The 9,555-nt window shown below is 43.9% G+C and overlaps 1 protein-coding gene across 2 annotated transcripts in view; it reads right to left on the bottom strand.

Moving 5' to 3' along the window:
* LOC143280758 (uncharacterized) overlaps nucleotides 1-7,038 on the bottom strand; it is a 113,510-nt gene extending 106,472 nt beyond the window's left edge. For both annotated transcript variants that reach the window (XM_076585432.1, XM_076585433.1), the window contains exon 1: nucleotides 6,775-7,038. The gene's annotated coding sequence lies outside the window, so the exon portion shown is untranslated. The remainder of the gene's footprint in view (nucleotides 1-6,774) is intronic.
* Nucleotides 7,039-9,555: the final 2,517 nt, after the last annotated feature.

The following is a 9,555-nucleotide window of genomic DNA, read 5'->3' as shown; positions in this document are numbered from 1 at the left end:
AGGAAAGAAGAGGGCGACAGTCTGATGGTGGGAGAGAGGGAAGAGAGAAAGAATGGAAGAAAGAAGGAAAGAAAATACGAAAAAAGAAAATTGCGACAGAGAGGGAGAGGCAAGAATAAACAAATGATGGGTGAAAAGACAGGAAGAAAGAAGAAAAGACAGGAAGACAGGAAGAAAGACAGAAAGAAAGACAGGAAGAAAGAAGGAAAGACAGGAAGAAAGAAGGAAAGACAGGAAAACAGGAAGAAAGACAGGAAGAAAGATAGAAAAAAGAAATACGGGAAGAAAGTAAGACAGGAAGAAAGAAAGAAGGAAAGGAATAAAAAGACATGAAGGCAGAAAGAAAGAAAGAAAGAAGAAAAGGAAGAAAGAAAGGAAGGAAGGAAGAAGAAAACGAAGAAAGAAAGGAAGGAAGAAAGAAACAAAGAAAGACAGACAGGAAGAAAGAAAGAAAGGAAGGAAGAAAAAGACAGGAAGATAGAAAGGGAAAAAGACAGGAAGGACGAAAGAAAGAAAGACAGGAAGAAAGAATGAAAGGAAAAAAGAAAGGAAGACAGAAAGGAAGGAAGACAGAAAGGAAGACAGAAAGGAAGGAAGACAGAAAGGAAGAAGGAAAGGAAGGAAGACAGAAAGGAAGGAAGACAGAAAGGAAGACAGAAAGGAAGGAAGACGGAAAAGAAGACAGAAAGGAAGGAAGAAAGAAAGACAGGAAGAAAGAAGGAAAGACAGGAAAACAGGAAGAAAGACAGGAAGAAAGATAGAAAAAAGAAATACGGGAAGAAAGTAAGACAGGAAGAAAGAAAGAAGGAAAGGAATAAAAAGACATGAAGGAAGAAATAAAGAAAGAAAGAAGAAAAGGAAGAAAGAAAGGAAGGAAGGAAGAAGAAAACGAAGAAAGAAAGGAAGGAAGAAGGAAGGAAGAAAGAAACAAAGAAAGACAGACAGGAAGAAAGAAAGAAAGGAAGGAAGAAAAAGACAGGAAGATAGAAAGGGAAAAAGACAGGAAGGACGAAAGAAAGAAAAAGACAGGAAGAAAGAATGAAAGGAAAAAAAGAAAGGAAGACAGAAAGGAAGGAAGACAGAAAGGAAGGAAGACAGAAAGGAAGAAAGAAAGGAAGACAGAAAGGAAGGAAGACAGAAAGGAAGACAGAAAGGAAGAAAGACAGAAGGAGAAAGAAGGTGACAGATGGAGCGAGGAACAGAGAGAATCAAGAAGAAGGAAGCGGGAAGGAAGGAAGAGAAGGAAGGAAGAGAAAAAAAAAACAGAACAGTAAAAGCCAAAACAATGGAATGAAAGAAGAAAGGAACAAACAGAGACAGACAGACTGAAAATAAACAGAATGTAAGATGCAGTGCTATATTTATACCCTCAGTGCAGCAGATGATGCATTGCGTGATGTCTGTGGTGGGAGGATGACGCAATTTTGGCTGCAGGTATATATTCAGACTTGTGATGTGGTGAAGATAGAGCACCCAAAGCTGCATTTCATTTCCGACAGCTAAGTTTGGACGGCGGCTGGCATTTTCAGGCTTTTTCTACACGTGCATACCGGGACGTCATTGCTTTCCTTTTCGTTTTTTGTTTTTTTTTTTTCGGGGAAGGGGGAGGGGGGGTGTCTGCATGTGTGCGTCCGTGTGTGTGTGTGTGTGTGTGTGTGTGTGTGTGTGAAGTAAAGTCAAAATGATGTGTGTGTGTGTGTGTGTGTGTGTGTGTGTGTGTGTGTGTGTGCGCTTTTATTATACTTTAGCACAGGTATACTGGTATGCGAGCCTGGTTTTTCACACAAGCATACACATACACGCCCGCGCGCGTACAGTTTCTTCTTCCTCGAGTCCAAAGCAGAATGTGTTGGTTTCTGTCAAGGGTCACCCTGACCTGTAGACATCTTCAAGGCCAGTGCTCCTGGCTGTACAACACTCAGTCCGCTTGCAGATAAAATGTGCCCCCTGTAAACTCCCTCCTAACCCGCATGAAGTTTTCTTGGCTGGTAAGAAAGATGTTATCGCTACAACAGAATCTGATCCTTTATCGCGTCCATTTTAAAAATAATATGGTACTGCCTTTTATAACATTTTACTGATGAAGTCAATATAAAACTGTGTAAGATAAAGTTGGAATGGATGATGTGCTAGGGAACGGCACCTACCTTGGGCATGATTATTTTGGAGTGGTACATTGTTATATAAATATGCAATCGGTGGATCCATTATATGAAGGCATAAACTCTCTCTCTCTGTCTCTCTGTGTTTGTGTTTGTGTGTGTGTGTGTGTGTGTGTGTGTGTGTGTGTGTGTGTGTGTGTGCTGAAATCAATCTGGTTTACCCCATAAAATTAAAGAGAACTCTCGAAAACTGGCTCAAGATGAGAAAATTGCCTCCAAACTGAGCCACTGCTGTTCCTTTTCCCAAGCATACACATTGTGGTAATTTCAAGCACATGCCCAACAGCCGTATCAAGGATCTACTTCCATACGCACAATAACTGCGATCAAAAAGGTTCAAGGCCTGACTAAGCACCGTTGGGTTACGCTGCTGGTCAGGCATCTGCCTAGCAAATGTGGTGTAGCGTATATGGATTTGTCCGAACACAATGACGCCGCCTTGAGAAACTGAAACTGAAACACACATATCCTTCACTGACGGTTTCGTGTTTGATGAAGTGCTTGAGCTACATGCAGAACGTTCCCTTGCCCATCCAGCCTTTATCAGGGACAGTAACCCAAGTGTCAAGTGAAGCATCTGTCTTCACATCATCTTTCCTTCTTCTTCTCTTGCAGATGAGAAAAAGGGCGGAACATAGCTGGCCGCGAGCTCTGACAGAAATAAACGCACGTGACACTCAGATGTCCCATCCTGTGCTGATGATGGCAGCACCCATTGGATGTTTTCACTTCCTCGCAAGTATAACCATTGACCACGTTTCTGCGCTGAGCTGAGAGAAGAAAAGTTTCGCCCATGCTGTATATTAAGGACATGGATTTGAATTCCTGTTTAACTATGACCGCGTTCAGATTGTCAAAGAACTTAGTTAATTAAAGCCATCTGCCCTTGCAACGTCTTCTCCCTTCAGCACCCCACTGGCTAAGCTCAGGGTGTCTGGCCAAACATTTCTGAACCATTGTCATTTTCTTACGGCACATTTCGCATCTTCGTTAAATTTGTGCGCAATAGCGATACACACAGTTTCTCTCTGCAAGTTCTTACGTCAGTTCCTGTACAAAATAATCCCAAATAACATTTCTCCCAAACCAAGAATATGCATCACCAGATCATCTGTTCATCACTGTGATAGCAGTGGAGTGATGTCCTAAAGGTAACGCGTCCGCCTGGGCAGGGAGAGAATCGGAGTGCACTGGTTTGAATCCCGGCACAGTCGCCAGTATTTTCTACCCCTCCACTAGACCTTGAAAGGTGGTCTGGATGTTAGTCATTCGGATGAGACGATAAACCGAGGTCCCGTGTGCAGCATGCACCTAGCGCATGTAAAAGGAACCCACGGCAACAAAAGGGTTGCTCCTGATAAAATTCTGTAGAAAATTCTACTTCGATAAGAAAAACAACAACAACAACAACAAAACACAAAAAAGAAAAGAAAAAAAGGTGGCGCACTCACTGTAGCGACGCGCTCTCCCTGGGTAGAGCGCCCGAATTTCACATAGAGAAATCTGTTGTGACAAAAAAAGCATAATACATTACAATACAATACAATACAATACAATACAATACAATAGCACTGTTGACGGACCCATGGGTTTTTGCAGTCATCTGTGTATTTGTGTTATTTAAATGGGGTTTTGCAGTCATCTGTGTATTTGTGTTATTTAAATGGGGTTTTGCAGTCATCTGTGTATTTGTGTTATTTAAATGGGGTTTTGCAGTCATCTGTGTATTTGTGTTATTTCTAAAGTCGTTGCAGGGTGGGTCTGTGTACTGAAAATTCCTTTGCTTCGCTTTCTTGCATAGCAAATTCCGTCAGTCTTTCACAGACTCCAGCGCTTTCTCTGAGTCTGCTGGCTGCCATAGACCCTCCAGTCTTCCCCCTCCCGTACTGAAATTAAAGGCAAACTATGGGAATTTGTGCACGCATACAAACACGCGCGCTCGCGCGTACGCGCTAATACACGAATGCACTGAAAAGTGTTCACAATTAAGATAGAATATGGTATTAAAATGAATGGCACTGCTCCACCCTTGATATGAAGACCATACAGTGTTGCAATATAAAGGAACCATGGATTACCTCTGGGCAAAACATCAGTTACACGTGGCTCGAAATAAACATTTTTTAGAAGCTGACTGAAATCTGGCAGGTTCCCTTTTTAATGCCTACACAATGAAGAATGTTGTTATAGTGGCTGCTTTGAAACCAAGGCTTATCATATCTGAGCACCCGCTTATATGATAATGAAAAGAAACAAACAAAAATAGCTAAAAAACCAATTGATAATTCTCACCTGCCTTGCCACTGACTGTCTTAACATCAGTGCAGGCATGTTGATTGTCGTCTTCAAACCGGCACTTAACCAAACATGCTGCTCAGAAAGAAAAGAGACAGTATAGAGTGGCCGGATGGGGAGATGTGCACAATATAGATGTCGTTCACCTCTTCTCCGTGTATAAAGGGCAAACTTTGCATGCGGTAACTCTTTCCGTCAGAATGAAATGATAGACTGTCATTAGGAAAAACGAAACAACACAGAGAGAGAGAGGGGGGGGGGGGAGTGATGGAGCGGGAGAAAGGGGGAGGGGGGGGAATGAGGGAGCGGGAGGAAGGGGGAGGGGGGGGGGAGTGAGGGAGCGGGAGGAAGGGGGAGGGTGAGGGGAGGGAGTGAGGGAGCGGGAGGAAGGGGGTGGGGGGGGGGGGGTAATGGTTATACATTAAGCCCATGAGGAGAAGACAGAAATTATGTAATAGATAAAAAAGAAGAAAAAAGAAGAAAGAAAAGAACAGAAACGAACGAACGAACGAAAGAAAGAATGCAGGAAAGAGATAAATATATAACTATTTTTAGCTGCATTCCCCTTCAAACAAGCAAACAAATAACCCAAAATAAGCCAAATAAAAACAATAAAGAGCCCAAGTAAATGACATCCTGTGTGAAGTTCAGCTCTCCCATCAGCTTGTCAGCTTGAGGGTGGAGTGAGCATGCACCCTTTATTCAGCCTGGACCCAGTCATGTGAAGGTCCTCACCGTTTACCTTCCACAAACATTTCTCTTGGCACACGCTCTTTTTTTTTTTTTGAGTGGCGGTCTCACCCCGCACACCCCTACACACACACGATATACACCTACGCCGGTGGGTACATATTCACACGCCTCCCCCCCCCCCCCCCACACACACACACTCACACACACACGTTCATAATGTGGTCTTATTATATAGTATCTTATCTCTGAAACGACAGAATCGCTTGTGCGAGCTTCACTCTATATACCAGGGCAGAATATTTTCTTCACAGTCCACAAGACGTTAATGAAATGGTGGTCTGGGTGTTAGTCTTTTGATTCAAACTCCACACCGAGATACACTAAACATGCACGGACTTAATATAAAAAAAAATGCACAAAATATAACAAAAAATTAAAACAAAACACATAAAAAACAAATTATAACAAATAAACGGAAACGTTGAAGCTGTTCTTGCCAAACGTATTGTAAAAAGTTCATTTTAACAGGTAAATAAATGTGAAATTTAACAGGTAAATAAATGTGAAATAAATTGAAAATCAAATACTAAATTGCTGACGAGTTTGCTCGTATGTAAAACTGATGCAGAGCTGACAGGTCAGGATGTCAGTTACTGGACTTGCCCTTTTTGGAAGTTCCCAAGAAGAAAATTTCCGTCCTCTTCAGGTGTGCAGAAAGAGTGTCCTATATATCTCCGTCCTCTTCAGGTGTGCAAAAAGAGTGTCCTATATATCTCCGTCCTCTTCCGGTGTACAAAAAGAGTGTCCTATATATCTCCGTCCTCTTCCGGTGTGCAAAAAGAGTGTCCTATATATCTCCGTCCTCTTCCGGTGTGCAAAAAGAGTGTCCTATATATCTCCGTCCTCTTCCGGTGTGCAAAAAGAGTGTCCTATATATCTCCGTCCTCTTCCGGTGTGCAAAAAGAGTGCCCTATGACAAAAATTTTCGTCCTCTTCCGGTGTGCAAAAAGAGTGTCCTATGACAAAAATCTCCGTCTTTCCGGTGTGCAAAAGAGTGTCCTATGACAAAAATCTCCGTCCTTCCGGTGTGCAAAAAGAGTGCCCTATGACAAAAATCTCCGTCCTTCCGGTGTGCAAAAAGAGTGCCCTATGACGAAAATCTCTCTCCGTGTCATTGCAGGAATTTTCCTGTCGCAGAATCATGATATCCATGTGAAAACTGTCAAGAACTGAAGAGCGTGTTCATTTTCCTGTCAAAAGAGTATAGGCTATACACACTTTATTCGAGTAAATTGCATGCTAGAATTTGTGTTTTAAATATTTATCTCCGTAACCAAAATATTACTTGGCATATTGAGTTGTAACTGAGCATAAAATAGGCTTTGCCCTGAAACGGCTTTGAGAGTCCAACAAAAGTATTAATTGCACTTATGATTCACTGACGCCATGCCAATCACTTTTCGCCAAGGCTCCAACTTAGTCACATCAGGGGTTAACCGGACTGTGGCGACACATTATCCTTCACGACAGCAGATCGAACACTGATTTCTTTCTTCTTACACAATGAAAGATGTCACAACTTTATCAAGAACAGAACATTACAAACTGAACAACAGTGACATACCTCTTCACAGATGTCACATCAGTTCCAACAGCCGTCACGTTGGGATGTGAGGAAGGTGTTTGTTGTTACTGATTTCTTCCCAACCCTTGTCTGACTGAGACGAACCAGTGCGGGCCCCAGCAAGAAAGAAGCGGGAGAAGGCACCATTCAACAACTGTCACACACAAACACACACGTGCGTGTGCGTAGCAAACAAAACAACATAGTAACTCACCACGCGCTCTCAGCCGCAACACAGCACTGTCGCCGCAGCCTTCACGTCACACAACAACAACAACGCGAAAGAGAGCGAGTGAGCCAGCAGTGAGTGCAGCAACCCCCGCCCCCCAATACCCTCATTTCTTCCCTCTCGTCCCCTCCCACCTCCAGCCTTTCCCCTCCACCTCCGCTCCCCGTCACGTGTCTCCCCCTCCCCCCTCCCGATCCTTCCACCACAACCCCCACCTCCACCTCACCCCTCACCATCACCACCACCCCTCAAACACCTTGCTAGACACACGCTGTTTCCTGCAGGGCGCGCACCTGTGCAGAACCTGTCAATGCCACACTTTTCAAGAGCTCTGTGCGTGCGTGCGTGTGTGTGTGCGTGTGTGTGTGTGTGTGTGTGATGTAAATAACACCCACATACACAACGCCCACCCCTCCAAATTTATCCCCATAGCGTTATCCTCCCTCCCCCCACCCCACAACCCCCCACTCCCCTCGCCTCCCCCTCTCCGCCCCCCCCCTCCCCCCCGCCCCGTAAAAAACCGCCAAAACCCCAACTGAACCGTAAATATACATCAGCATAATTATAAATATAGGGTGGCTGTGGATTAGGGGTGACTGTGGCTGTGGATTAGGGGTGGCTGTGGATTAGGGGTGGCTGTGGATTAGGGGTGACTGTGGCTGTGGATTAGGGGTGGCTGTGGATTAGGGGTGACTGTGGCTGTGGATTAGGGGTGGCTGTGGATTAGGGGTGGCTGTGGCTGTGGATTAGGGGTGGCTGTGGATTAGGGGTGGCTGTGGATTAGGGGTGACTGTGGCTGTGGATTAGGGGTGGCTGTGGCTGTGGATTAGGGGTGGCTGTGGAAAAGGGGTGGCTGTGGATTAGGAGTGGCTGTGGATTAGGGGTGGCTGTGGAAAAGGGGTGGCTGTGGATTAGGGGTGGCTGTGGCTGTGGATTAGGGGTGGCTGTGGATTAGGGGTGGCTGTGGCTGTGGATTAGGGGTGGCTGTGGCTGTGGATTAGGGGTGAAGGTTGAGGAAGAGGAAGGTGGTGAGTGAAGGAAGGAATGTGTTGAGCGTTTGGTCACCTTCTCCAAGTTGATTCCATGTGCTTAGCGGTGCCTTATATCTATGTATTAATATGTGTATCTCTTTATCTATCTATCTGTCTGTACATACATACATACATACACACATACACACATACATACATACATACATACATACATACACACATACACACATACATACACACATACATACATACATATACATACATACATACATACATACACACACACATACACACATGCATACATACACGCATACATACATACATACATATCTCCGTGTAACTGTCGGCGGAGGGAGCTGTAGAAAAGTCAGCAAGCGCCCATGCATGGAGTTTCAGTTTCAGTTTCAGTTTCACAATTGGAAGGTGTCAAAAAGCCTGCCAGCTGATCCAGCTGTAGAACTTAGGTATTTCTAATTTGACCCTGACGCTGCTGAGGCCTTGAGCGGCTGTGTAATGGATGGATGGATGGATGGATGGATGAATACATGCATGTTTACCCGTCGTTTTGCCGGGAGGGGTCGGGGTGGGGTGGGGCTGGGGGGTCTTCTAGTTTGAAACAGTTCCCACTACGCCTTGTGGAAGTTGTGCATCTGACACTTTTCCCCTTTTGTTCGTTGTTCGTTTTCTGCCGGCGTTCCTTTTCAATGGCCCTCTTGTTTGGAACTGTTCGTAGTAAAAACATATGTTGTAGTAGTAGTGTGTCCATCGAGATCGATGATGACCATCGTTGTCATCCAGCTGGGGGATGGGGGAAGGGTGGTGGTGGGGGAGGGGATGCTCGTGAATCTATCTGTGAGTGCGCAGATGGCTGAATAGTCATAACATATGTATGCAACTGTAAAGAAAATGGTATCATATTTTCCTAGATCCATTATTTTACAAGGCAACATATTTATGTCGGGGATTGGAATTTGTTATTTTGATATACTACTTTCCTAGATCCATTTTTTTACAGGGCAACTTTTATATCGGGGGATTGGGAATTGTTTCTTTTGAAAAATGGTTTCACGTGTTTCACGTGCATTCTTGTAATCATAGCATGAGTTATGAATGTGATGTGCTGCTGTGAAGTGTAGATTTGTTGCCAGATGGTGTCACGAAGCTGTCCAGGTCCGGAACTATTTTTGCCTGTAAAGGTATGTTGAAAATTATTGCACTCAGTTTGAAATGACTTTGACTATGTTTTGAGATGGGATATTGACCATAGTATATAAGAGCAGGACATTTGAATGGATAATTTAAGTAGCGTTTGAATGAGATACATTGATATGTTGTGGTTGATTTGATGTTGTTGTAAAGCTTGTATGAATAATCAGTACTTGGTGTTGTGATGATATACAGTTAGGTTGATAATAGATAGTAGTTACTTAAATTTGTTTTAAGTTTTGTTGGACTGTTCGATGGCTAAGAAATGGGGGGGTTTTAACATTGAATTGTGTAGTAGCTAAGCAGCTACATTTTGGTATTTCCTGATGGGATGAATGGGAATCATTTTAAGGT

Source organism: Babylonia areolata, chromosome 4 (assembly GCF_041734735.1).
Source record: "Babylonia areolata isolate BAREFJ2019XMU chromosome 4, ASM4173473v1, whole genome shotgun sequence".
In the NCBI taxonomy this organism is placed as follows: Eukaryota; Metazoa; Mollusca; class Gastropoda; order Neogastropoda; family Buccinidae; genus Babylonia; species Babylonia areolata.
The sequence above is the reverse complement of the archived record's forward strand: the minus strand, read 5'-3'. Positions and strand labels throughout refer to the sequence as shown.